General features: G+C 38.7%; 13 non-coding genes across 13 annotated transcripts; all 13 read right to left on the bottom strand.

The window, feature by feature from the left end:
• Positions 1–15984: 15984 nt before the first annotated feature.
• Positions 15985–16056, bottom strand: TRNAD-GUC (transfer RNA aspartic acid (anticodon GUC)). Its single transcript has one exon. It is a non-coding gene; the product is annotated as a tRNA-Asp (tRNA).
• A 635-nt stretch (positions 16057–16691) lies between these two features.
• On the bottom strand, positions 16692–16763 carry TRNAD-GUC (transfer RNA aspartic acid (anticodon GUC)). Its single transcript has one exon. It is a non-coding gene; the product is annotated as a tRNA-Asp (tRNA).
• A 2050-nt stretch (positions 16764–18813) lies between these two features.
• On the bottom strand, positions 18814–18885 carry TRNAD-GUC (transfer RNA aspartic acid (anticodon GUC)). Its single transcript has one exon. It is a non-coding gene; the product is annotated as a tRNA-Asp (tRNA).
• A 634-nt stretch (positions 18886–19519) lies between these two features.
• On the bottom strand, positions 19520–19591 carry TRNAD-GUC (transfer RNA aspartic acid (anticodon GUC)). The gene has a single exon. It is a non-coding gene; the product is annotated as a tRNA-Asp (tRNA).
• A 634-nt stretch (positions 19592–20225) lies between these two features.
• TRNAD-GUC (transfer RNA aspartic acid (anticodon GUC)) lies at positions 20226–20297 on the bottom strand. Its single transcript has one exon. It is a non-coding gene; the product is annotated as a tRNA-Asp (tRNA).
• Positions 20298–20931: 634 nt separating this feature from the next.
• Positions 20932–21003, bottom strand: TRNAD-GUC (transfer RNA aspartic acid (anticodon GUC)). The gene has a single exon. It is a non-coding gene; the product is annotated as a tRNA-Asp (tRNA).
• Positions 21004–21637: 634 nt separating this feature from the next.
• On the bottom strand, positions 21638–21709 carry TRNAD-GUC (transfer RNA aspartic acid (anticodon GUC)). Its single transcript has one exon. It is a non-coding gene; the product is annotated as a tRNA-Asp (tRNA).
• Positions 21710–22821: 1112 nt separating this feature from the next.
• Positions 22822–22893, bottom strand: TRNAD-GUC (transfer RNA aspartic acid (anticodon GUC)). The gene has a single exon. It is a non-coding gene; the product is annotated as a tRNA-Asp (tRNA).
• Positions 22894–24268: 1375 nt separating this feature from the next.
• Positions 24269–24340, bottom strand: TRNAD-GUC (transfer RNA aspartic acid (anticodon GUC)). The gene has a single exon. It is a non-coding gene; the product is annotated as a tRNA-Asp (tRNA).
• Positions 24341–24978: 638 nt separating this feature from the next.
• On the bottom strand, positions 24979–25050 carry TRNAD-GUC (transfer RNA aspartic acid (anticodon GUC)). Its single transcript has one exon. It is a non-coding gene; the product is annotated as a tRNA-Asp (tRNA).
• Positions 25051–25684: 634 nt separating this feature from the next.
• TRNAD-GUC (transfer RNA aspartic acid (anticodon GUC)) lies at positions 25685–25756 on the bottom strand. Its single transcript has one exon. It is a non-coding gene; the product is annotated as a tRNA-Asp (tRNA).
• A 634-nt stretch (positions 25757–26390) lies between these two features.
• Positions 26391–26462, bottom strand: TRNAD-GUC (transfer RNA aspartic acid (anticodon GUC)). Its single transcript has one exon. It is a non-coding gene; the product is annotated as a tRNA-Asp (tRNA).
• A 634-nt stretch (positions 26463–27096) lies between these two features.
• TRNAD-GUC (transfer RNA aspartic acid (anticodon GUC)) lies at positions 27097–27168 on the bottom strand. Its single transcript has one exon. It is a non-coding gene; the product is annotated as a tRNA-Asp (tRNA).
• Between the last annotated feature and the right edge of the window lie 319 nt (positions 27169–27487).

Below are 27487 nucleotides of genomic sequence, written 5' to 3'. Positions count from 1 at the left end.
TCAATTCACAGTATTGTAATAGGCAGATTTGCTGCTTTTGGTTAGGACAAGTAATCTTTTTTCCTAAATATTACAATACAGAAATTCCTAGCCAAAAACAATCAGTTTTATCAAGAAATTATTTCATTGAAATAAATATCTATCTATCGATCTGTCTATCTGGCTATCTTTCTAACTATCAATATATATATTTATATATATATATCTATATAATCAGCTCACTTTACCATTTGCAGCTTATAACTATTAGCCACCAGGGGTCACTACTAACCAAAAGCAGTCATTCTACTTGTAAATTGTGCCAATCGAGTGGAACAGCAGCCTAGAATTCACCACTGCTTCATCTCATTTTCCAAGAGAATGCAGATGTAAAGTGTTTTTGATGGTACGCCTGTGCATATTGAAATATTCAGAGCATATTCTGAATTTCAGTTAACACATCAGTAAGCATTTTGTCCATCTGTGAATTCAACCTTTTTTCTCAATCGGAATAGGCAAGGATAATGACAGATATATTTTACAATGTTAGAAAGTGCATCATTTTATTTAATTGTGTGAATAAAAGGAATCGCCTCCCCGTCGGGGAATTGATCCCCGGTCTCCTGCGTGACAGGCGGGGATACTGACCACTATACTAACGACGACTTATTGGCATCAGTTAAACAGTGCTCACCTCCTTGGGGTTAAGGCATACCCTCGATCAATTCACAGTATTGTAATAGGCAGATTTGCTGCTTTTGGTTAGGACAAGTAATCTTTTTTCCTAAATATTACAATACAGAAATTCCTAGCCAAAAACAATCAGTTTTATCAAGAAAGTATTTCATTGAAATAAATATCTATCTATCGATCTGTCTATCTGGCTATCTTTCTAACTATCAATATATATATTTATATATATATATATATATATATATATATATATAATCAGCTCACTTTACCATTTGCAGCTTATAACTATTAGCCACCAGGGTCACTAGTAACCAAAAGCAGTCATTCTACTTGTAAATTGTGCCAATCGAGTGGAACAGCAGCCTAGGATTCACCACTGCTTCATCTCATTTTCCAAGAGAATGCAGATGTAAAGTGTTTTTGATGGTACGCCTGTGCATATTGAAATATTCAGAGCATATTCTGAATTTCAGTTAACACATCAGTAAGCATTTTGGCCATCAGTGAATTCAACCTTTTTTCTCAATCGGAATAGGCAAGGACAATGACAGATATATTTTACAATGTTAGAAAGTGCATCATTTTATTTAATTGTGTGAATAAAAGGAATCGCCTCCCCGTCGGTGAATTGATCCCCGGTCTCCTGCGTGACAGGCGGGGATACTGACCACTATACTAACGAGGACTTATTGGCATCAGTTAAACAGTGCTCACCTCCTTGGGGTTAAGGCATACCCTCGATCAATTCACAGTATTGTAATAGGCAGATTTGCTGCTTTTGGTTAGGACAAGTAATCTTTTTTCCTAAATATTACAATACAGAAATTCCTAGCCAAAAACAATCAGTTTTATCAAGAAATTATTTCATTGAAATAAATATCTATCTATCGATCTGTCTATCTGGCTATCTTTCTAACTATCAATATACATATTTATATATATCTATATATATATATATATATATATATATATAGATATATATAATCAGCTCACTTTATCATTTGCAGCTTACAAATATTAGCCACCAGGGGTCACTACTAACCAAAAGCAGTCATTCTACTTGTAAATTGTGCAAATCGAGTGGAACAGCAGCCTAGGATTCACCACTGCTTCATCTCATTTTCCAAGAGAATGCAGATGTAAAGTGTTTTTGATGGTACGCCTGTGCATATTGAAATATTCAGAGCATATTCTGAATTTCAGTTAACACATCAGTAAGCATTTTGGCCATCAGTGAATTCAACCTTTTTTCTCAATCGGAATAGGCAAGGATAATGACAGATATATTTTACAATGTTAGAAAGTGCATCATTTTATTTAATTGTGTGAATAAAAGGAATCGCCTCCCCGTCGGTGAATTGATCCCCGGTCTCCTGCGTGACAGGCGGGGATACTGACCACTATACTAACGAGGACTTATTGGCATCAGTTAAACAGTGCTCACCTCCTTGGGGTTAAGGCATACCCTCGATCAATTCACAGTATTGTAATAGGCAGATTTGCTGCTTTTGGTTAGGACAAGTCATCTTTTTTCCTAAATATTACAATACAGAAATTCCTAGCCAAAAACAATCAGTTTTATCAAGAAATTATTTCATTGAAATAAATATCTATCTATCGATCTGTCTATCTGGCTATCTTTCTAACTATCAATATATATATTTATATATATCTATATATATATATATATATAATCAGCTCACTTTACCATTTGCAGCTTATAACTATTAGCCACCAGGGGTCACTACTAACCAAAAGCAGTCATTCTACTTGTAAATTGTGCCAATCGAGTGGAACAGCAGCCTAGAATTCACCACTGCTTCATCTCATTTTCCAAGAGAATGCAGATGTAAAGTGTTTTTGATGGTACGCCTGTGCATATTGAAATATTCAGAGCATATTCTGAATTTCAGTTAACACATCAGTAAGCATTTTGGCCATCAGTGAATTCAACCTTTTTTCTCAATCGGAATAGGCAAGGACAATGACAGATATATTTTACAATGTTAGAAAGTGCATCATTTTATTTAATTGTGTGAATAAAAGGAATCGCCTCCCCGTCGGTGAATTGATCCCCGGTCTCCTGCGTGACAGGCGGGGATACTGACCACTATACTAACGAGGACTTATTGGCATCAGTTAAACAGTGCTCACCTCCTTGGGGTTAAGGCATACCCTCGATCAATTCACAGTATTGTAATAGGCAGATTTGCTGCTTTTGGTTAGGACAAGTAATCTTTTTTCCTAAATATTACAATACAGAAATTCCTAGCCAAAAACAATCAGTTTTATCAAGAAATTATTTCATTGAAATAAATATCTATCTATCGATCTGTCTATCTGGCTATCTTTCTAACTATCAATATACATATTTATATATATCTATATATATATATATATATATATATATATATATAGATATATATAATCAGCTCACTTTATCATTTGCAGCTTACAACTATTAGCCACCAGGGGTCACTACTAACCAAAAGCAGTCATTCTACTTGTAAATTGTGCAAATCGAGTGGAACAGCAGCCTAGGATTCACCACTGCTTCATCTCATTTTCCAAGAGAATGCAGATGTAAAGTGTTTTTGATGGTACGCCTGTGCATATTGAAATATTCAGAGCATATTCTGAATTTCAGTTAACACATCAGTAAGCATTTTGGCCATCAGTGAATTCAACCTTTTTTCTCAATCGGAATAGGCAAGGATAATGACAGATATATTTTACAATGTTAGAAAGTGCATCATTTTATTTAATTGTGTGAATAAAAGGAATCGCCTCCCCGTCGGTGAATTGATCCCCGGTCTCCTGCGTGACAGGCGGGGATACTGACCACTATACTAACGAGGACTTATTGGCATCAGTTAAACAGTGCTCACCTCCTTGGGGTTAAGGCATACCCTCGATCAATTCACAGTATTGTAATAGGCTGATTTGCTGCTTTTGGTTAGGACAAGTAATCTTTTTTCCTAAATATTACAATACAGAAATTCCTAGCCAAAAACAATCAGTTTTATCAAGAAATTATTTCATTGAAATAAATATCTATCTATCGATCTGTCTATCTGGCTATCTTTCTAACTATCAATATATATATTTATATATATCTATATATATATATATAATCAGCTCACTTTATCATTTGCAGCTTATAACTATTAGCCACCAGGGGTCACTACTAACCAAAAGCAGTCATTCTACTTGTAAATTGTGCCAATCGAGTGGAACAGCAGCCTAGGATTCACCACTGCTTCATCTCATTTTCCAAGAGAATGCAGATGTAAAGTGTTTTTGATGGTACGCCTGTGCATATTGAAATATTCAGAGCATATTCTGAATTTCAGTTAACACATCAGTAAGCATTTTGGCCATCAGTGAATTCAACCTTTTTTCTCAATCGGAATAGGCAAGGACAATGACAGATATATTTTACAATGTTAGAAAGTGCATCATTTTATTTAATTGTGTGAATAAAAGGAATCGCCTCCCCGTCGGTGAATTGATCCCCGGTCTCCTGCGTGACAGGCGGGGATACTGACCACTATACTAACGAGGACTTATTGGCATCAGTTAAACAGTGCTCACCTCCTTGGGGTTAAGGCATACCCTCGATCAATTCACAGTATTGTAATAGGCAGATTTGCTGCTTTTGGTTAGGACAACTAATCTTTTTTCCTAAATATTACAATTTAGAAATTCCTAGCCAAAAACAATCAGTTTTATCAAGAAATTATTTCATTGAAATAAATATCTATCTATCGATCTGTCTATCTGGCTATCTTTCTAACTATCAATATATATATTTATATATATATATCTATATAATCAGCTCACTTTACCATTTGCAGCTTATAACTATTAGCCACCAGGGGTCACTACTAACCAAAAGCAGTCATTCTACTTGTAAATTGTGCCAATCGAGTGGAACAGCAGCCTAGAATTCACCACTGCTTCATCTCATTTTCCAAGAGAATGCAGATGTAAAGTGTTTTTGATGGTACGCCTGTGCATATTGAAATATTCAGAGCATATTCTGAATTTCAGTTAACACATCAGTAAGCATTTTGTCCATCTGTGAATTCAACCTTTTTTCTCAATCGGAATAGGCAAGGATAATGACAGATATATTTTACAATGTTAGAAAGTGCATCATTTTATTTAATTGTGTGAATAAAAGGAATCGCCTCCCCGTCGGGGAATTGATCCCCGGTCTCCTGCGTGACAGGCGGGGATACTGACCACTATACTAACGACGACTTATTGGCATCAGTTAAACAGTGCTCACCTCCTTGGGGTTAAGGCATACCCTCGATCAATTCACAGTATTGTAATAGGCAGATTTGCTGCTTTTGGTTAGGACAAGTAATCTTTTTTCCTAAATATTACAATACAGAAATTCCTAGCCAAAAACAATCAGTTTTATCAAGAAAGTATTTCATTGAAATAAATATCTATCTATCGATCTGTCTATCTGGCTATCTTTCTAACTATCAATATATATATTTATATATATATATATATATATATATATATATATAATCAGCTCACTTTACCATTTGCAGCTTATAACTATTAGCCACCAGGGTCACTAGTAACCAAAAGCAGTCATTCTACTTGTAAATTGTGCCAATCGAGTGGAACAGCAGCCTAGGATTCACCACTGCTTCATCTCATTTTCCAAGAGAATGCAGATGTAAAGTGTTTTTGATGGTACGCCTGTGCATATTGAAATATTCAGAGCATATTCTGAATTTCAGTTAACACATCAGTAAGCATTTTGGCCATCAGTGAATTCAACCTTTTTTCTCAATCGGAATAGGCAAGGACAATGACAGATATATTTTACAATGTTAGAAAGTGCATCATTTTATTTAATTGTGTGAATAAAAGGAATCGCCTCCCCGTCGGTGAATTGATCCCCGGTCTCCTGCGTGACAGGCGGGGATACTGACCACTATACTAACGAGGACTTATTGGCATCAGTTAAACAGTGCTCACCTCCTTGGGGTTAAGGCATACCCTCGATCAATTCACAGTATTGTAATAGGCAGATTTGCTGCTTTTGGTTAGGACAAGTAATCTTTTTTCCTAAATATTACAATACAGAAATTCCTAGCCAAAAACAATCAGTTTTATCAAGAAATTATTTCATTGAAATAAATATCTATCTATCGATCTGTCTATCTGGCTATCTTTCTAACTATCAATATACATATTTATATATATCTATATATATATATATATATATTACCTACTGGCGGTCGCCAGTAGGTATATATAGTTAGGATTTTTTCTCTATGGGTTTTTTGAAAATTCTATGTCTAATAACTTTGGCGTTTGTGGACGGAATCGGCTGAAATTTTCAGGAAAATGGCACATTTTGTTTCTGAGCAGCCCTTGAAAATTTGGGGGGGGTTCGTCCAGTGGGGGCCGAGAAAAAAGGGGGGTCCCAAAACGTGTTTTTAACATTGAGTTTTCCATAGGGCGGTTGGCCTCACTTTTAGCCCGAACGGCTGAATGGATTTGCACGAAACTTGGCAAAATTGTAGGGACTGGTAGCCCGATGTGCCTTTTGTAGGTCTCAATATATGTGCTCCAGTGGATTTTGAGAAATTAACGTTTAAAAAAAGATATATATCTGTAACAGCGGACCGGTTAGCGCTCTGGTTCGCGGACTTTTCGCGCAACGGAGCTTTGTGAAGCGAAGCTGATTGGTTCTCCGGCGTCTGTCAACATTCCAAACAGTCCGTAGCGGCCGCCATCTTGTCTCTCGGTAGGATCGAGAGACAAGAGGAGGTCAAAACAAAGGGGGAAATAACTATAAGGGGGCATAGTAGATCCTCGCTGACCCCCTAGGTTTGATGTGGAGGTTTTAAAAGGGCCCCGCGGGGCAAAAAAAAATAATAATAATAATAATCGAACGGCTGAATGGATTTGCACGAAACTTGGCAAAATTGTAGGGACTGGTAGCCCGATGTGCCTTTGCTAGGTCTCAATATATGTGCTTCAGTGGATTTTGAGAAATTAACGTTCAAAAAAAGATATATATCTGTAACAGCGCACCGCTTCGCGTACTTTTCGCGTTACGGAGCTTTGCGAAGCGAAGCTGATTGGCTCTCCGGTGTCTGTAAACATTCCAAACAGTACGTAGCGGCCGCCATCTTGTCTCTCGGTAGGATCGAGAGACAAGAGGAGGCCAAAGCGAAGGGGCAAATGACCATAAGGGGGCATAGTAGATCCTCGCTGACCCCCTAGGTTTGATGTGGAGGTTTTAAAAGGGCCCCGCGGGGCAAAAAAAAAAATAATAATAATAATCGAACGGCTGATGACCATAAGGGGGCATAGTAGATCCTCGCTGACCCCCTAGGTTTGATGTGGAGGTTTTAAAAGGGCCCCGCGGGGCAAAAAAAAATAATAATAATAATAATCGAACGGCTGAATGGATTTGCACGAAACTTGGTAAAATATTAGGGACTGGTAGCCCGATGTGCCTTTGCTATGTCTCAATATATGTGCTTCAGTGCATTTTGAGAAATTAACGTTCAAAAACAAGATATATATCTGTAACAGCGCTCCGCTTCGCGGAGATAAAATTATATGTGTATTACCTAGCTGTTGCTAACACCAGTTAGCGACGGCTAGTAGGAGATAGCGACCATCTTGGGTCCCACTTTGCATGTGAGTGATATTTATCACTAATGACATGCAAAGTGGGCATGCCAAGATGTTAGCGACTGGAAACAGTCGCTAACATCGCTATCTCCTATTATCAACTTTTGGAAATATTCGAGATAAGCGCGAATATCTCCAAAAAGTAACAGCTGCCCTGAGCAGTTCTTAGCCATGTTATCCAATGGGAGGTGGATAACATGGCTAAGAGCATTAGCTCGGTAATGCATGAATATCGCGGAGTTTTCAGCGACATTAATGCATTGCGCTCGTTTTTTATCGTATTTGCGATAAACCTTGATAATAGCAAGGTTTATCTGCGATAATTTCTGACGGTAAAAAAATCTTTGCAATGCATCGTTAGGGATAAATATCGCTTAACTTTGGTAATATGCCCCAACGTCTGTTAACGTTCGATTCGAAGGAAATCAGGAATTGTTGAAAAACATTGTGTGCGCCATCTTGTCTTTTTTCAAATGCCACACTTTTGTCGTGCACGGCAGCCATTTTAGATGCCTTGACCAGATCCACTCTGTGAACGCTGTCGATCCTTAGCATGGCTCCCCACCCTCGCAAGCATCTCCCCCAGGCAGTGGTCACCCCCGCTCTCTGTTTTATGCATGGGTAATAAACCTCCCCCCATCTGCGCTGTTCTTCCCTGAGAATCACACCCTGTGCCCGCCCGACACCTCCCTTTCGCCCTATTCACTACCGCACCCTCTGACACTCCTTTTCCTCTGTGTCCGATTGTCCAGGCCGGTCCTAGGCTATCAGCTAGCCCTGCAGATGTAGTTTATGGCCACAGCTGTAAAGAATCACCCGTCTTCAAAGGAGTTATAGTAGATCAAGGCCCACACTCGATGAGATCCGTCACAGCAGAAGCGTTGCTATTATCTGAAAACCATTCTGTATTGTGATTGGGGAGGGGACCGAGCGTGAAGCGGAAGATTCCAGGGATGACTCTTTGTACATCAAAGTTTTTACAATTATGTGTCACATTAAAAATATATAGCACTCCGACAAAGTAGTAAGATTATAAAACTTTCATAATTTATAAATATATACAAGAAAACAAAAATAGTAATAACATATAAACATTTTTAGAGAAAAACAACGAAGTAGCGGTCGGCTGTGCGAATAGTCCCAACGCAGCACAACGTCCAGATTTCCGGCGTGGGGCATCGCGGGGGGTGGGTGATCAGTAGCAAACTGTTGTGCGAATAGTTCCAAGGCAGCAGAACGCGCCGAAATCTAGATGACACAAAAGTGATGTCTAGTAAGTTGCCACCCAGCAAATAACGGCGTGGGGCGTCGCGGGGGGTGGGTCATCAGTAGCAAACTGTTGTGCGAATAGTTCCAAGGCAGCAGAACGATGGCACCAAGGTGATGTCCAGTAAGTTGCCGCACTGGTTTTGGTATCCTACAATGCTGCTCCGAATAACGGCGTGGAGCGCCCCGGGGGAGGCGGCGTGAACGGGCCTCTCCAGGTGGAGTCTCGTCTGTTGTAGTGGGGCGCCCCTTTACCGTTTCAGTTGCCATTCCGTCCGCTTTTGGTCCACTGTGTCAAAATCCGCCATTCAGCTGAGTTGCGCCCACTCTTGCGGTGCAGCGATAGGCGGCTGTCACAGGACTCTCAAAATGGCGGCAGGCTGTTTCCTTTTTGGGCCTGGTCCACTGAAATGGCCCTGGGACACCTTGGAAATCGGACGCTTGTCTGCTAGGTCTTGGACCCCATTCTCGAAAGCGTCCCCTCCGCCTTGAGAATTCATCAAAAGTTTTGGGGGCCCCGACTCCTGCAGGCTTCTGGTGGGGAGCGGCTGCCATGATTGCTCGCGGAATGACCACGACGGAGCTACGAGATGGTGGTGCTCTCATGGTGACGCCAGCTTCAGTCTGAAACATCCAGAAACAAGGTGGGGCTTTCATCGTTTGGGGGAAAAAAAAAGTTTTCATCCAATGAAAAGTGTTGTTTTTAGGTCATATGATCAAGCCTTCCATCATTAGGAAACCAAAAGTAAAATGAACCAATGAAAAGTTTTATAAACAAGTCACATGACCTGTTATGCGGCATAGGGTATAAAATGCGGAGAAAATACGTTGGCACGTGAGGCGGCGTCAGTAGCGGACCGATGTGCGAATAGGCCGAAGGCAATACAACGCGCCAAGATCCGGATGGCATCGAGGTGGTGTCATAGTTGAGAGTTCTGAGCAGCGGTTGTAACACTGTCTGAAGCTTATTTGCAGCTGCTGCAGCTTCACTACGCGCCAAGATCCGGATGGCACCGAGGTGGTGTGTAGGAAGTTGCCGCACTGGTGTGGCCATCCTACAATGCTGAAAGTCGGCGTGGGGCGCCCCGTTGGCCTGTGAGTTTGCGTCAGTAGCGGACCGATGTGCGAATAGGCCGAAGGCAGCACAACGCGCCAAGATCCGGATGGCACCGAGGTGGTGTCTAGTAAGTTGTCGCACTTCTGTGGCCATCCTACAATGTTGAAAGTCGGCGTGGGGCGCCCCGTTGGCCTGTGAGATGGTGTCAGTAGCGGACTGATGTGTGAATGGGGCCAAAGGCAGCGCAACAATATTTTCTACTATATTTCCGGTGTAGAAGAGACCACAAGGCGCTGAGATGCCAAGATCCGGATGGCACCGAGGTGGTGTCTTGCAAGTTGTGGTACTGGTGTGGCCATCCTACAATGCTGAAAGTCGGCGTGGGGCGCCCCGTTGGCCTGTGAGATGGCGTCAGTAGCGGACCGATGTGCGAATAGGCCGAAGGCAGCACAACAATATTTTCTGACTGACACCACAAGGCGCTGAGATGCCAAGATCCGGATGGCACCGAGGTGATGTCTAAGTTGCGGACTGATGTGCGAATGGGGCCAAAGGCAGCGTAACAATATTTTTTGTATGGAAGATACCACTAGGCGTTGAGATGCCAAGATTCGGATGGCACTGAGGTGATGTCTAGCAAGTTGGTGTGGTCATCCTACAATGCTGAAACTCGGCGTGGGTCACCCCATTAGCCTGTGAGATGGCGTCAGTAGCGGACCGATGTGCGAATAGGCCGAAGGCAGCACAACGCGCCAAGATCCGGATGTCACCGTGGTGGTTTCATAGTTGAGAGGCACTTCATCTGCAGTGGGGCGCCGAGATCCGGATGGCACCGAGGTGATGTCTAGCAAGTTGCTGTACTGGTGTGGTCATCCTACAATGCTGAAACTCGGCGTGGGTCGCCCCATTAGCCTGTGAGATGGCGTCAGTAGCGGACCGATGTGCGAATAGGCCGAAGGCAGCACAACGCGCCAAGATCCGGATGTCACCGTGGTGGTTTCATAGTTGAGAGGCACTTCATCTGCAGTGGGGCGCCGAGATCCGGATGGCACCGAGGTGATGTCTAGCAAGTTGCTGTACTGGTGTGGTCATCCTACAATGCTGAAACTCGGCGTGGGTCGCCCCATTAGCCTGTGAGATGGCGTCAGTAGCGGACCGATGTGCGAATAGGCCGAAGGCAGCACAACGCGCCAAGATCCGGATGTCACCGTGGTGGTTTCATAGTTGAGAGGCACTTCATCTGCAGTGGGGCGCCGAGATCCGGATGGCACCGAGGTGATGTCTAGCAAGTTGCTGTACTTGTGTGGTCATCCTACAATGCTGAAACTCGGCGTGGGTCGCCCCATTAGCCTGTGAGACAGCAGTTCTTTGGATTTGGGCCTGGCTCGTCTGCTGTAGTGGGGCGCCCCTTTACCGTTTCAGTTGCCATTCAGCTGAGTTTCGGCTGCTCTTGATGCTACAGCGACAGGCGGCTGCAACAGGACTCTCAAAATGGCGGCCTGTTCTTTGGATTTGGGCCTGGTCCACTAAAATGGCCCTGGGACACCTTAGAACTCGGACGCTCGATTTTTTTTTCCTTTCCTGTACATGCAAAAAAAGGTAAATGCCCGGTACGTTACACGCTTCATCTGCCACGATGAACTCTCTAGAGGAACCGAAAAAAAATATAGTTGTGGTAACTATACCATGCATCGTCATATGGAGAGGTGGCAACAATTAATTATAGTGCTGCATAAAAGAGAGATTTGGAGGAGAACCCCTGACCTGCTAGTACATTCATCAAAGAAGTGGCACTGAGAGCTTCAGAGGCAAGGGAAACGGTCCCAAATATTTAGAAGAAATTTGGAAAGATTAAAATGACATGTTTAGATTGTGGCAAATTTATTTCATGTGGACATCTGAGTGTTACTCTAATAAATACAGCATATGAACATCATCATAGTCGATGGTTGGTAGAGACATTTTGACTATATCCTGGACCTGCCCGTCCTCGCCCAAAATGGCGCCAGAATAAATGGGACTCGTAACTCCTTGTTGTGTACTGGTTGCAGAACCTTGAAATCACGAGATACGTATGCAGTTTTGAAGCACATGGCGGGCGGGGACGAGAATTGATTGAATATTTCGACATCCCTATTGATATTAAGTTCTGATGTGTTATTGATTACTGTACTGTTGAAAGTTCGAATTAACGTCACCCATGGTACTTGCCCGCAAATGTATATCTAGATAATTTTATTGTAACTGGCCCTGTCGTATTTTAATTATAAAATGTACGTCCACCGATTCCGTAACTGTTAGACACCTTAGTTCTTGCAACCTAATGGCCCGCCCGTTACGTTCCTCTACAGTGTAAATGTCTATTTGTCATATACGATTACAGTTTGCTCCGTGGCCGGCCCACGTGGTTATAGGCTCGTATTTGTATAATGAAATTTTCACAATAAAGGTTTTTAAAAGAAAACATGGTAGTAGTATATACATTGGTAAAGTTTTTAATAATAGTCACTGTTTTAGAATCATTAAAAGGCAAGTGAAATAAAGCAGACCAATTACATGAAGGGTAAAAGGTGTAATACGAAGGAACGCAGTAAAGATAAATGGTCAAGGGCTGTTGTGTTTTCTATTCCTGCAACATAAAGTGATCGATAAGAATCTCATATTCAGGCGTATCGGCGACTAAGACAGCAGGTCGACCCTCTTTTGCTCAACGGCTCCGTCATGGGACGAAGAAACGCTCTTTTTCTCGAAAAAAGAATATATTTTACTTGCAGGACAGTTGTAAAATTTCCGGGAAAGTACATTAGCCTGGAACATTATAACATATATTTAAGAAAAAATAATGTTCGGAAGTAATGAAAAGCGTAATTTTTAGGTCATATGATCAAGCCTTTCATCATTACAATAAGAAAAGTAAAATGAACCAATGAAAAGTTTTATTAACAAGTCACATGACTTGTTATGCTTACGTTACGCGCTGCGCGCCCCGGATGACTTCCGGATGCGCTAACGCGGCGCGTCATATGACGCATTACGCGACAACGCAGGTACAGAATATAGTCAAAATGTCTCCACCAACCAGCGGTCGGAACACAACCCCTTTCAGCAGGCTAAATAGTTCTGTTAAATGACAACAGAAGGGACAGGCAACAAGAACCATCAGTCAAAGAGGGGAGGGCTAGTTCTTCTCTACCGGGTTACATTGGGGCGCTACCGGAACTGATCGAATTGGTAGTCTACAGTGTTTCTGGATGTTTCAGACTGAAGCTGGGGTTAGCATGAGAGCAGCACCATTTCGTAGCTCCGTCGTGGTCATTCCGCAACCAATCATGGCAGCCGTTCTTTATCGTTATTTTGGGCGGGGTGGGTGGCGGAGCAGAGCTGTTTTGCAGCCATCATTGTGTGGAGTTCAGTTCATCTCACTAGTTTTGTATTTGTCATGAGGGGTTGTTCCTAATGTTTCTATTTTAGCGAGGTCAAAAAGAGATCCCATTAGTGGCCTACTGATTTTGCTCGATTCCTTTTCTTTTTTTTTACACGATTTTTCGTTATCTGCAAAGACTAAACAGAGTATTGCGACTCTGTGTTTGTTTGTAAATAGAGAATGAACCAAAGAGAACTAATTCTAAAACAGTAAATACTTGGATAACAATGAATCAAATGGAGAGAGAAGCAGGCACGACGGATTACAATGGGGGCAAAGACCTGCGTTAACTACCTTTCACTATCTGCAAAGAGAGAGTACTCCTAATAGAAATGAGGGGGGGGGGGGCACCATTCAAAGCAGATCAGTGTGCATAAACACGAAAATGTTTTCACTTACCACGTACTTGACATTCGACAGCTTATGATATTTGCTATTAAAAAACCATTGAAATTCACTGAAAAAACCATAGGTTATAGACCATATATAGTTAGGAATTAGCATTTACAAAACCTTGAAAATTCACTGAAAAAACCATAGGTTATAGACCATATATAGTTAGGAATTAGCATTTAAAAAACCTTATTTTACTCACACAAAACCATTGAAATTCCATATATAGTTAGTTGCACTAACTATATATCGCGCACCTGCAATCCACTGCTGATGATGTCACATATTACATCATTCATGACATGGTCAGTGACATCACTGATGACATCACTGATGACATCTCAAATGACATCACTGATGACATCACTGATGACAACATCCAGTGACTGTATGTTTCTGTAAAGTTAAAATGTGTCTTACATATTGAAGAATGAGTGGAAGTATAAGTGTCTGGACAAAGGATTTAGTAGGTGCATGACTGAATGCATGAGTGAGTGATTAAATGTGTCTCACTGAGTGCATGGGTTAGTGACTAAAGTGTCTTAATTTGTGCATCATTATGTCTGTTGTTCTGTAAACTGCTGCATGTTTTGATCAGTAGCTATATGATTAACTATATGGGTTACTGATTGATTGTCCAAGTATTTGTATGGGAGACTGAGTGTGTGTGTGGCTGGCTGGGAGGTGTGTGACTCTGTGCAGATCAATGTGTACTTGTATCAATGATTGTATAACAAGGTAAGTATGTGTTAGTATATGTTTGAAAATGTAAGGTGCTCTATGTTTAACTGTATAGACAAGAAAATGGAAGTGTCATTGATTCTTTACAGGACTGACTAGGTGTGTGAGTAACTCCATGGATGAGTGGCAGACTGTGAGTGTCTGTATAGGTGTATGAGTGCATATGATAGTGTTGTAAAGATGAGTGATTGTATGTATGAATGATAGTATGGGTGAATGAGTGAAGGTGTGTGTAGACGTAGGAATCAGTGAGTGCGTGTGTAGTAACTAGTATTGGTGTGTCAATGGTTTCAAAAATTATATTCTGTATTTAACACTGGGTGAAACAGAGGTTATATTAAAATGTGAGGAGATGCATTGTATTGTCACATGAATGATATCATCAGTGATGTGGTCATTGATGTCAAATGAGATGTCATCAGTGATGTCATCAGTGATGTCATTTGAGATGTCATCAGTGATGTCATCAGTGATGTCACTGACCATGTCATGAATGATGTAATATGTGACATCATCAGCAGTGGATTGCAGGTGCGCGATATATAGTTAGTGCAACTAACTATATATGGAATTTCAATGGTTTTGTGTGAGTAAAATAAGGTTTTTTAAATGCTAATTCCTAACTATATATGGTCTATAACCTATGGTTTTTTCAGTGAATATATATATAGATATATATAATCAGCTCACTTTATCATTTGCAGCTTACAACTATTAGCCACCAGGGGTCACTACTAACCAAAAGCAGTCATTCTACTTGTAAATTGTGCAAATCGAGTGGAACAGCAGCCTAGGATTCACCACTGCTTCATCTCATTTTCCAAGAGAATGCAGATGTAAAGTGTTTTTGATGGTACGCCTGTGCATATTGAAATATTCAGAGCATATTCTGAATTTCAGTTAACACATCAGTAAGCATTTTGGCCATCAGTGAATTCAACCTTTTTTCTCAATCGGAATAGGCAAGGATAATGACAGATATATTTTACAATGTTAGAAAGTGCATCATTTTATTTAATTGTGTGAATAAAAGGAATCGCCTCCCCGTCGGTGAATTGATCCCCGGTCTCCTGCGTGACAGGCGGGGATACTGACCACTATACTAACGAGGACTTATTGGCATCAGTTAAACAGTGCTCACCTCCTTGGGGTTAAGGCATACCCTCGATCAATTCACAGTATTGTAATAGGCAGATTTGCTGCTTTTGGTTAGGACAAGTCATCTTTTTTCCTAAATATTACAATACAGAAATTCCTAGCCAAAAACAATCAGTTTTATCAAGAAATTATTTCATTGAAATAAATATCTATCTATCGATCTGTCTATCTGGCTATCTTTCTAACTATCAATATATATATTTATATATATCTATATATATATATATATATAATCAGCTCACTTTACCATTTGCAGCTTATAACTATTAGCCACCAGGGGTCACTACTAACCAAAAGCAGTCATTCTACTTGTAAATTGTGCCAATCGAGTGGAACAGCAGCCTAGAATTCACCACTGCTTCATCTCATTTTCCAAGAGAATGCAGATGTAAAGTGTTTTTGATGGTACGCCTGTGCATATTGAAATATTCAGAGCATATTCTGAATTTCAGTTTTCACATCAGTAAGCATTTTGTCCATCAGTGAATTCAACCTTTTTTCTCAATCGGAATAGGCAAGGATAATGACAGATATATTTTACAATGTTAGAAAGTGCATCATTTTATTTAATTGTGTGAATAAAAGGAATCGCCTCCCCGTCGGGGAATTGAACCCCGGTCTCCCGCGTGACAGGCGGGGATACTGACCACTATACTAACGAGGACTTATTGGCATCAGTTAAACAGTGCTCACCTCCTTGGGGTTAAGGCATACCCTCGATCAATTCACAGTATTGTAATAGGCAGATTTGCTGCTTTTGGTTAGGACAAGTAATCTTTTTTCCTAAATATTACAATACAGAAATTCCTAGCCAAAAACAATCAGTTTTATCAAGAAATTATTTCATTGAAATAAATATCTATCTATCGATCTGTCTATCTGGCTATCTTTCTAACTATCAATATATATATTTATATATATCTATATATATATATATAATCAGCTCACTTTACCATTTGCAGCTTATAACTATTAGCCACCAGGGGTCACTAGTAACCAAAAGCAGTCATTCTACTTGTAAATTGTGCCAATCGAGTAGAACAGCAGCCTAGGATTCACCACTGCTTCATCTCATTTTCCAAGAGAATGCAGATGTAAAGTGTTTTTGATGGTACGCCTGTGCATATTGAAATATTCAGAGCATATTCTGAATTTCAGTTAACACGTCAGTAAGCATTTTGGCCATCAGTGAATTCAACCTTTTTTTCTCAATCGGAATAGGCAAGGATAATGACAGATATATTTTACAATGTTAGAAAGTGCATCATTTTATTTAATTGTGTGAATAAAAGGAATCGCCTCCCCGTCGGGGAATTGAACCCCGGTCTCCCGCGTGACAGGCGGGGATACTGACCACTATACTAACGAGGACTTATTGGCATCAGTTAAACAGTGCTCACCTCCTTGGGGTTAAGGCATACCCTCGATCAATTCACAGTATTGTAATAGGCAGATTTGCTGCTTTTGGTTAGGACAAGTAATCTTTTTTCCTAAATATTACAATACAGAAATTCCTAGCCAAAAACAATCAGTTTTATCAAGAAATTATTTCATTGAAATAAATATCTATCTATCGATCTGTCTATCTGGCTATCTTTCTAACTATCAATATATATATTTATATATATCTATATATATATATATAATCAGCTCACTTTATCATTTGCAGCTTATAACTATTAGCCACCAGGGGTCACTACTAACCAAAAGCAGTCATTCTACTTGTAAATTGTGCCAATCGAGTGGAACAGCAGCCTAGGATTCACCACTGCTTCATCTCATTTTCCAAGAGAATTCAGATGTAAAGTGTTTTTGATGGTACGCCTGTGCATATTGAAATATTCAGAGCATATTCTGAATTTCAGTTAACACATCAGTAAGCATTTTGTCCATCTGTGAATTCAACCTTTTTTCTCAATCGGAATAGGCAAGGATAATGACAGATATATTTTACAATGTTAGAAAGTGCATCATTTTATTTAATTGTGTGAATAAAAGGAATCGCCTCCCCGTCTGGGAATTGATCCCCGGTCTCCTGCGTGACAGGCGGGGATACTGACCACTATACTAACGAGGACTTATTGGCATCAGTTAAACAGTGCTCACCTCCTTGGGGTTAAGGCATACCCTCGATCAATTCACAGTATTGTAATAGGCAGATTTGCTGCTTTTGGTTAGGACAAGTAATCTTTTTTCCTAAATATTACAATACAGAAATTCCTAGCCAAAAACAATCAGTTTTATCAAGAAATTATTTCATTGAAATAAATATCTATCTATCGATCTGTCTATCTGGCTATCTTTCTAACTATCAATATATATATTTATATATATCTATATATATATATATAATCAGCTCACTTTATCATTTGCAGCTTATAACTATTAGCCACCAGGGGTCACTACTAACCAAAAGCAGTCATTCTACTTGTAAATTGTGCCAATCGAGTGGAACAGCAGCCTAGGATTCACCACTGCTTCATCTCATTTTCCAAGAGAATGCAGATGTAAAGTGTTTTTGATGGTACGCCTGTGCATATTGAAATATTCAGAGCATATTCTGAATTTCAGTTAACACATCAGTAAGCATTTTGTCCATCTGTGAATTCAACCTTTTTTCTCAATCGGAATAGGCAAGGATAATGACAGATATATTTTACAATGTTAGAAAGTGCATCATTTTATTTAATTGTGTGAATAAAAGGAATCGCCTCCCCGTCGGGGAATTGAAGCCCGGTCTCCCGCGTGACAGGCGGGGATACTGACCACTATACTAACGAGGACTTATTGGCATCAGTTAAACAGTGCTCACCTCCTTGGGGTTAAGGCATACCCTCGATCAATTCACAGTATTGTAATAGGCAGATTTGCTGCTTTTGGTTAGGACAAGTCATCTTTTTTCCTAAATATTACAATACAGAAATTCCTAGCCAAAAACAATCAGTTTTATCAAGAAATTATTTCATTGAAATAAATATCTATCTATCGATCTGTCTATCTGGCTATCTTTCTAACTATCAATATATATATTTATATATATCTATATATATATATATATATAATCAGCTCACTTTACCATTTGCAGCTTATAACTATTAGCCACCAGGGGTCACTACTAACCAAAAGCAGTCATTCTACTTGTAAATTGTGCCAATCGAGTGGAACAGCAGCCTAGAATTCACCACTGCTTCATCTCATTTTCCAAGAGAATGCAGATGTAAAGTGTTTTTGATGGTACGCCTGTGCATATTGAAATATTCAGAGCATATTCTGAATTTCAGTTAACACATCAGTAAGCATTTTGTCCATCAGTGAATTCAACCTTTTTTCTCAATCGGAATAGGCAAGGATAATGACAGATATATTTTACAATGTTAGAAAGTGCATCATTTTATTTAATTGTGTGAATAAAAGGAATCGCCTCCCCGTCGGGGAATTGAACCCCGGTCTCCCGCGTGACAGGCGGGGATACTGACCACTATACTAACGAGGACTTATTGGCATCTGTTAAACAGTGCTCACCTCCTTGGGGTTAAGGCATACCCTCGATCAATTCACAGTATTGTAATAGGCAGATTTGCTGCTTTTGGTTAGGACAAGTAATCTTTTTTCCTAAATATTACAATACAGAAATTCCTAGCCAAAAACAATCAGTTTTATCAAGAAATTATTTCATTGAAATAAATATCTATCTATCGATCTGTCTATCTGGCTATCGTTCTAACTATTATTATATATATTTATATATATCTATATATATATATATAATCAGCTCACTTTACCATTTGCAGCTTATAACTATTAGCCACCAGGGGTCACTACTAACCAAAAGCAGTCATTCTACTTGTAAATTGTGCCAATCGAGTGGAACAGCAGCCTAGGATTCACCACTGCTTCATCTCATTTTCCAAGAGAATGCAGATGTAAAGTGTTTTTGATGGTACGCCTGTGCATATTGAAATATTCAGAGCATATTCTGAATTTCAGTTAACACATCAGTAAGCATTTTGGCCATCAGTGAATTCAACCTTTTTTCTCAATCAGAATAGGCAAGGATAATGACAGATATATTTTACAATGTTAGAAAGTACATCATTTTATTTAATTGTGTGAATAATATGAATCGCCTCCCCGTCGGGGAATTGAACCCCGGTCTCCCGCGTGACAGGCGGGGATACTGACCACTATACTAACGAGAACTTATTGGCATCAGTTAAACAGTGCTCACCTCCTTGGGGTTAAGGCATACCCTTGATCAATTCACAGTATTGTAATAGGCAGATTTGCTGCTTTTGGTTAGGACAAGTAATCTTTTTTCCTAAATATTACAATACAGAAATTCCTAGTCAAAAACAATCAGTTTTATCAAGAAATTATTTCATTGAAATAAATATCTATCTATCGATCTGTCTATCTGGCTATCTTTCTAACTATCAATATATATATTTATATATATCTATATATATATATATAATCAGCTCACTTTACCATTTGCAGCTTATAACTATTAGCCACCAGGGGTCACTACTAACCAAAAGCAGTCATTCTACTTGTAAATTGTGCCAATCGAGTGGAACAGCAGCCTAGGATTCACCACTGCTTCATCTCATTTTCCAAGAGAATGCAGATGTAAAGTGTTTTTGATGGTACGCCTGTGCATATTGAAATATTCAGAGCATATTCTGAATTTCAGTTAACACATCAGTAAGCATTTTGTCCATCAGTGAATTCAACCTTTTTTCTCAATCGGAATAGGCAAGGATAATGACAGATATATTTTACAATGTTAGAAAGTGCATCATTTTATTTAATTGTGTGAATAAAAGGAATCGCCTCCCCGTCGGGGAATTGAACCCCGGTCTCCCGCGTGACAGGCGGGGATACTGACCACTATACTAACGAGGACTTATTGGCATCAGTTAAACAGTGCTCACCTCCTTGGGGTTAAGGCATACCCTCGATCAATTCACAGTATTGTAATAGGCAGATTTGCTGCTTTTGGTTAGGACAAGTAATCTTTTTTCCTAAATATTACAATACAGAAATTCCTAGCCAAAAACAATCAGTTTTATCAAGAAATTATTTCATTGAAATAAATATCTATCTATCGATCTGTCTATCTGGCTATCGTTCTAACTATTATTATATATATTTATATATATCTATATATATATATATAATCAGCTCACTTTACCATTTGCAGCTTATAACTATTAGCCACCAGGGGTCACTACTAACCAAAAGCAGTCATTCTACTTGTAAATTGTGCCAATCGAGTGGAACAGCAGCCTAGGATTCACCACTGCTTCATCTCATTTTCCAAGAGAATGCAGATGTAAAGTGTTTTTGATGGTACGCCTGTGCATATTGAAATATTCAGAGCATATTCTGAATTTCAGTTAACACATCAGTAAGCATTTTGGCCATCAGTGAATTCAACCTTTTTTCTCAATCAGAATAGGCAAGGATAATGACAGATATATTTTACAATGTTAGAAAGTACATCATTTTATTTAATTGTGTGAATAATATGAATCGCCTCCCCGTCGGGGAATTGAACCCCGGTCTCCCGCGTGACAGGCGGGGATACTGACCACTATACTAACGAGAACTTATTGGCATCAGTTAAACAGTGCTCACCTCCTTGGGGTTAAGGCATACCCTTGATCAATTCACAGTATTGTAATAGGCAGATTTGCTGCTTTTGGTTAGGACAAGTAATCTTTTTTCCTAAATATTACAATACAGAAATTCCTAGTCAAAAACAATCAGTTTTATCAAGAAATTATTTCATTGAAATAAATATCTATCTATCGATCTGTCTATCTGGCTATCTTTCTAACTATCAATATATATATTTATATATATCTATATATATATATATAATCAGCTCACTTTACCATTTGCAGCTTATAACTATTAGCCACCAGGGGTCACTACTAACCAAAAGCAGTCATTCTACTTGTAAATTGTGCCAATCGAGTGGAACAGCAGCCTAGGATTCACCACTGCTTCATCTCATTTTCCAAGAGAATGCAGATGTAAAGTGTTTTTGATGGTACGCCTGTGCATATTGAAATATTCAGAGCATATTCTGAATTTCAGTTAACACATCAGTAAGCATTTTGTCCATCAGTGAATTCAACCTTTTTTCTCAATCGGAATAGGCAAGGATAATGACAGATATATTTTACAATGTTAGAAAGTGCATCATTTTATTTAATTTTGTGAATAAAAGGAATCGCCTCCCCGTCGGGGAATTGAACCCCGGTCTCCCGCGTGACAGGCGGGGATACTGACCACTATACTAACGAGGACTTATTGGCATTAATTAAACAGTGCTCACCTCCTTGGGGTTAAGGCATACCCTCGATCAATTCACAGTATTGTAATAGGCAGATTTGCTGCTTTTGGTTAGGACAAGTAATCTTTTTTCCTAAATATTACAATACAGAAATTCCTAGCCAAAAACAATCAGTTTTATCAAGAAATTATTTCATTGAAATAAATATCTATCTATCGATCTGTCTATCTGGCTATCTTTCTAACTATTGAAATATTCAGAGCATATTCTGAATTTCAGTTAACACATCAGTAAGCATTTTGGCCATCAGTGAATTCAACCTTTTTTCTCAATCGGAATAGGCAAGGATAATGACAGATATATTTTACAATGTTAGAAAGTACATCATTTTATTTAATTGTGTGAATAAAATGAATCGCCTCCCCGTCGGGGAATTGAAGCCCGGTCTCCCGCGTGACAGGCGGGGATACTGACCACTATACTAACGAGAACTTATTGGCATCAGTTAAACAGTGCTCACCTCCTTGGGGTTAAGGCATACCCTCGATCAATTCACAGTATTGTAATAGGCAGATTTGCTGCTTTTGGTTAGGACAAGTAATCTTTTTTCCTAAATATTACAATACAGAAATTCCTAGCCAAAAACAATCAGTTTTATCAAGAAATTATTTCATTGAAATAAATATCTATCTATCGATCTGTCTATCTGGCTATCTTTCTAACTATCAATATATATATTTATATATATCTATATATATATATATAATCAGCTCACTTTATCATTTGCAGCTTATAACTATTAGCCACCAGGGGTCACTACTAACCAAAAGCAGTCATTCTACTTGTAAATTGTGCCAATCGAGTGGAACAGCAGCCTAGGATTCACCACTGCTTCATCTCATTTTCCAAGAGAATTCAGATGTAAAGTGTTTTTGATGGTACGCCTGTGCATATTGAAATATTCAGAGCATATTCTGAATTTCAGTTAACACATCAGTAAGCATTTTGTCCATCTGTGAATTCAACCTTTTTTCTCAATCGGAATAGGCAAGGATAATGACAGATATATTTTACAATGTTAGAAAGTGCATCATTTTATTTAATTGTGTGAATAAAAGGAATCGCCTCCCCGTCGGGGAATTGATCCCCGGTCTCCCGCGTGACAGGCGGGGATACTGACCACTATACTAACGAGGACTTATTGGCATCAGTTAAACAGTGCTCACCTCCTTGGGGTTAAGGCATACCCTCGATCAATTCACAGTATTGTAATAGGCAGATTTGCTGCTTTTGGTTAGGACAAGTAATCTTTTTTCCTAAATATTACAATACAGAAATTCCTAGCCAAAAACAATCAGTTTTATCAAGAAATTATTTCATTGAAATAAATATCTATCTATCGATCTGTCTATCTGGCTATCTTTCTAACTATCAATATACATATTTATATATATCTATATATATATATATATATATATATATATATATATATATAGATATATATAATCAGCTCACTTTATCATTTGCAGCTTACAACTATTAGCCACCAGGGGTCACTACTAACCAAAAGCAGTCATTCTACTTGTAAATTGTGCAAATCGAGTGGAACAGCAGCCTAGGATTCACCACTGCTTCATCTCATTTTCCAAGAGAATGCAGATGTAAAGTGTTTTTGATGGTACGCCTGTGCATATTGAAATATTCAGAGCATATTCTGAATTTCAGTTAACACATCAGTAAGCATTTTGGCCATCAGTGAATTCAACCTTTTTTCTCAATCGGAATAGGCAAGGATAATGACAGATATATTTTACAATGTTAGAAAGTGCATCATTTTATTTAATTGTGTGAATAAAAGGAATCGCCTCCCCGTCGGTGAATTGATCCCCGGTCTCCTGCGTGACAGGCGGGGATACTGACCACTATACTAACGAGGACTTATTGGCATCAGTTAAACAGTGCTCACCTCCTTGGGGTTAAGGCATACCCTCGATCAATTCACAGTATTGTAATAGGCAGATTTGCTGCTTTTGGTTAGGACAAGTAATCTTTTTTCCTAAATATTACAATACAGAAATTCCTAGCCAAAAACAATCAGTTTTATCAAGAAATTATTTCATTGAAATAAATATCTATCTATCGATCTGTCTATCTGGCTATCTTTCTAACTATCAATATATATATTTATATATATCTATATATATATATATAATCAGCTCACTTTACCATTTGCAGCTTATAACTATTAGCCACCAGGGGTCACTAGTAACCAAAAGCAGTCATTCTACTTGTAAATTGTGCCAATCGAGTAGAACAGCAGCCTAGGATTCACCACTGCTTCATCTCATTTTCCAAGAGAATGCAGATGTAAAGTGTTTTTGATGGTACGCCTGTGCATATTGAAATATTCAGAGCATATTCTGAATTTCAGTTAACACGTCAGTAAGCATTTTGGCCATCAGTGAATTCAACCTTTTTTTCTCAATCGGAATAGGCAAGGATAATGACAGATATATTTTACAATGTTAGAAAGTGCATCATTTTATTTAATTGTGTGAATAAAAGGAATCGCCTCCCCGTCGGGGAATTGAACCCCGGTCTCCCGCGTGACAGGCGGGGATACTGACCACTATACTAACGAGGACTTATTGGCATCAGTTAAACAGTGCTCACCTCCTTGGGGTTAAGGCATACCCTCGATCAATTCACAGTATTGTAATAGGCAGATTTGCTGCTTTTGGTTAGGACAAGTAATCTTTTTTCCTAAATATTACAATACAGAAATTCCTAGCCAAAAACAATCAGTTTTATCAAGAAATTATTTCATTGAAATAAATATCTATCTATCGATCTGTCTATCTGGCTATCTTTCTAACTATCAATATATATATTTATATATATCTATATATATATATATATATAATCAGCTCACTTTACCATTTGCAGCTTATAACTATTAGCCACCAGGGGTCACTACTAACCAAAAGCAGTCATTCTACTTGTAAATTGTGCCAATCGAGTGGAACAGCAGCCTAGAATTCACCACTGCTTCATCTCATTTTCCAAGAGAATGCAGATGTAAAGTGTTTTTGATGGTACGCCTGTGCATATTGAAATATTCAGAGCATATTCTGAATTTCAGTTAACACATCAGTAAGCATTTTGTCCATCAGTGAATTCAACCTTTTTTCTCAATCGGAATAGGCAAGGATAATGACAGATATATTTTACAATGTTAGAAAGTGCATCATTTTATTTAATTGTGTGAATAAAAGGAATCGCCTCCCCGTCGGGGAATTGAACCCCGGTCTCCCGCGTGACAGGCGGGGATACTGACCACTATACTAACGAGGACTTATTGGCATCTGTTAAACAGTGCTCACCTCCTTGGGGTTAAGGCATACCCTCGATCAATTCACAGTATTGTAATAGGCAGATTTGCTGCTTTTGGTTAGGACAAGTAATCTTTTTTCCTAAATATTACAATACAGAAATTCCTAGCCAAAAACAATCAGTTTTATCAAGAAATTATTTCATTGAAATAAATATCTATCTATCGATCTGTCTATCTGGCTATCGTTCTAACTATTATTATATATATTTATATATATCTATATATATATATATAATCAGCTCACTTTACCATTTGCAGCTTATAACTATTAGCCACCAGGGGTCACTACTAACCAAAAGCAGTCATTCTACTTGTAAATTGTGCCAATCGAGTGGAACAGCAGCCTAGGATTCACCACTGCTTCATCTCATTTTCCAAGAGAATGCAGATGTAAAGTGTTTTTGATGGTACGCCTGTGCATATTGAAATATTCAGAGCATATTCTGAATTTCAGTTAACACATCAGTAAGCATTTTGGCCATCAGTGAATTCAACCTTTTTTCTCAATCAGAATAGGCAAGGATAATGACAGATATATTTTACAATGTTAGAAAGTACATCATTTTATTTAATTGTGTGAATAATATGAATCGCCTCCCCGTCGGGGAATTGAACCCCGGTCTCCCGCGTGACAGGCGGGGATACTGACCACTATACTAACGAGAACTTATTGGCATCAGTTAAACAGTGCTCACCTCCTTGGGGTTAAGGCATACCCTTGATCAATTCACAGTATTGTAATAGGCAGATTTGCTGCTTTTGGTTAGGACAAGTAATCTTTTTTCCTAAATATTACAATACAGAAATTCCTAGTCAAAAACAATCAGTTTTATCAAGAAATTATTTCATTGAAATAAATATCTATCTATCGATCTGTCTATCTGGCTATCTTTCTAACTATCAATATATATATTTATATATATCTATATATATATATATAATCAGCTCACTTTACCATTTGCAGCTTATAACTATTAGCCACCAGGGGTCACTACTAACCAAAAGCAGTCATTCTACTTGTAAATTGTGCCAATCGAGTGGAACAGCAGCCTAGGATTCACCACTGCTTCATCTCATTTTCCAAGAGAATGCAGATGTAAAGTGTTTTTGATGGTACGCCTGTGCATATTGAAATATTCAGAGCATATTCTGAATTTCAGTTAACACATCAGTAAGCATTTTGTCCATCAGTGAATTCAACCTTTTTTCTCAATCGGAATAGGCAAGGATAATGACAGATATATTTTACAATGTTAGAAAGTGCATCATTTTATTTAATTGTGTGAATAAAAGGAATCGCCTCCCCGTCGGGGAATTGAACCCCGGTCTCCCGCGTGACAGGCGGGGATACTGACCACTATACTAACGAGGACTTATTGGCATCAGTTAAACAGTGCTCACCTCCTTGGGGTTAAGGCATACCCTCGATCAATTCACAGTATTGTAATAGGCAGATTTGCTGCTTTTGGTTAGGACAAGTAATCTTTTTTCCTAAATATTACAATACAGAAATTCCTAGCCAAAAACAATCAGTTTTATCAAGAAATTATTTCATTGAAATAAATATCTATCTATCGATCTGTCTATCTGGCTATCGTTCTAACTATTATTATATATATTTATATATATCTATATATATATATATAATCAGCTCACTTTACCATTTGCAGCTTATAACTATTAGCCACCAGGGGTCACTACTAACCAAAAGCAGTCATTCTACTTGTAAATTGTGCCAATCGAGTGGAACAGCAGCCTAGGATTCACCACTGCTTCATCTCATTTTCCAAGAGAATGCAGATGTAAAGTGTTTTTGATGGTACGCCTGTGCATATTGAAATATTCAGAGCATATTCTGAATTTCAGTTAACACATCAGTAAGCATTTTGGCCATCAGTGAATTCAACCTTTTTTCTCAATCAGAATAGGCAAGGATAATGACAGATATATTTTACAATGTTAGAAAGTACATCATTTTATTTAATTGTGTGAATAATATGAATCGCCTCCCCGTCGGGGAATTGAACCCCGGTCTCCCGCGTGACAGGCGGGGATACTGACCACTATACTAACGAGAACTTATTGGCATCAGTTAAACAGTGCTCACCTCCTTGGGGTTAAGGCATACCCTTGATCAATTCACAGTATTGTAATAGGCAGATTTGCTGCTTTTGGTTAGGACAAGTAATCTTTTTTCCTAAATATTACAATACAGAAATTCCTAGTCAAAAACAATCAGTTTTATCAAGAAATTATTTCATTGAAATAAATATCTATCTATCGATCTGTCTATCTGGCTATCTTTCTAACTATCAATATATATATTTATATATATCTATATATATATATATAATCAGCTCACTTTACCATTTGCAGCTTATAACTATTAGCCACCAG

This window comes from Lissotriton helveticus, chromosome 1_2 (genome assembly GCF_964261635.1).
Source record: "Lissotriton helveticus chromosome 1_2, aLisHel1.1, whole genome shotgun sequence".
Taxonomy (NCBI): Eukaryota; Metazoa; Chordata; class Amphibia; order Caudata; family Salamandridae; genus Lissotriton; species Lissotriton helveticus.
The sequence above is the reverse complement of the archived record's forward strand: the minus strand, read 5'-3'. Positions and strand labels throughout refer to the sequence as shown.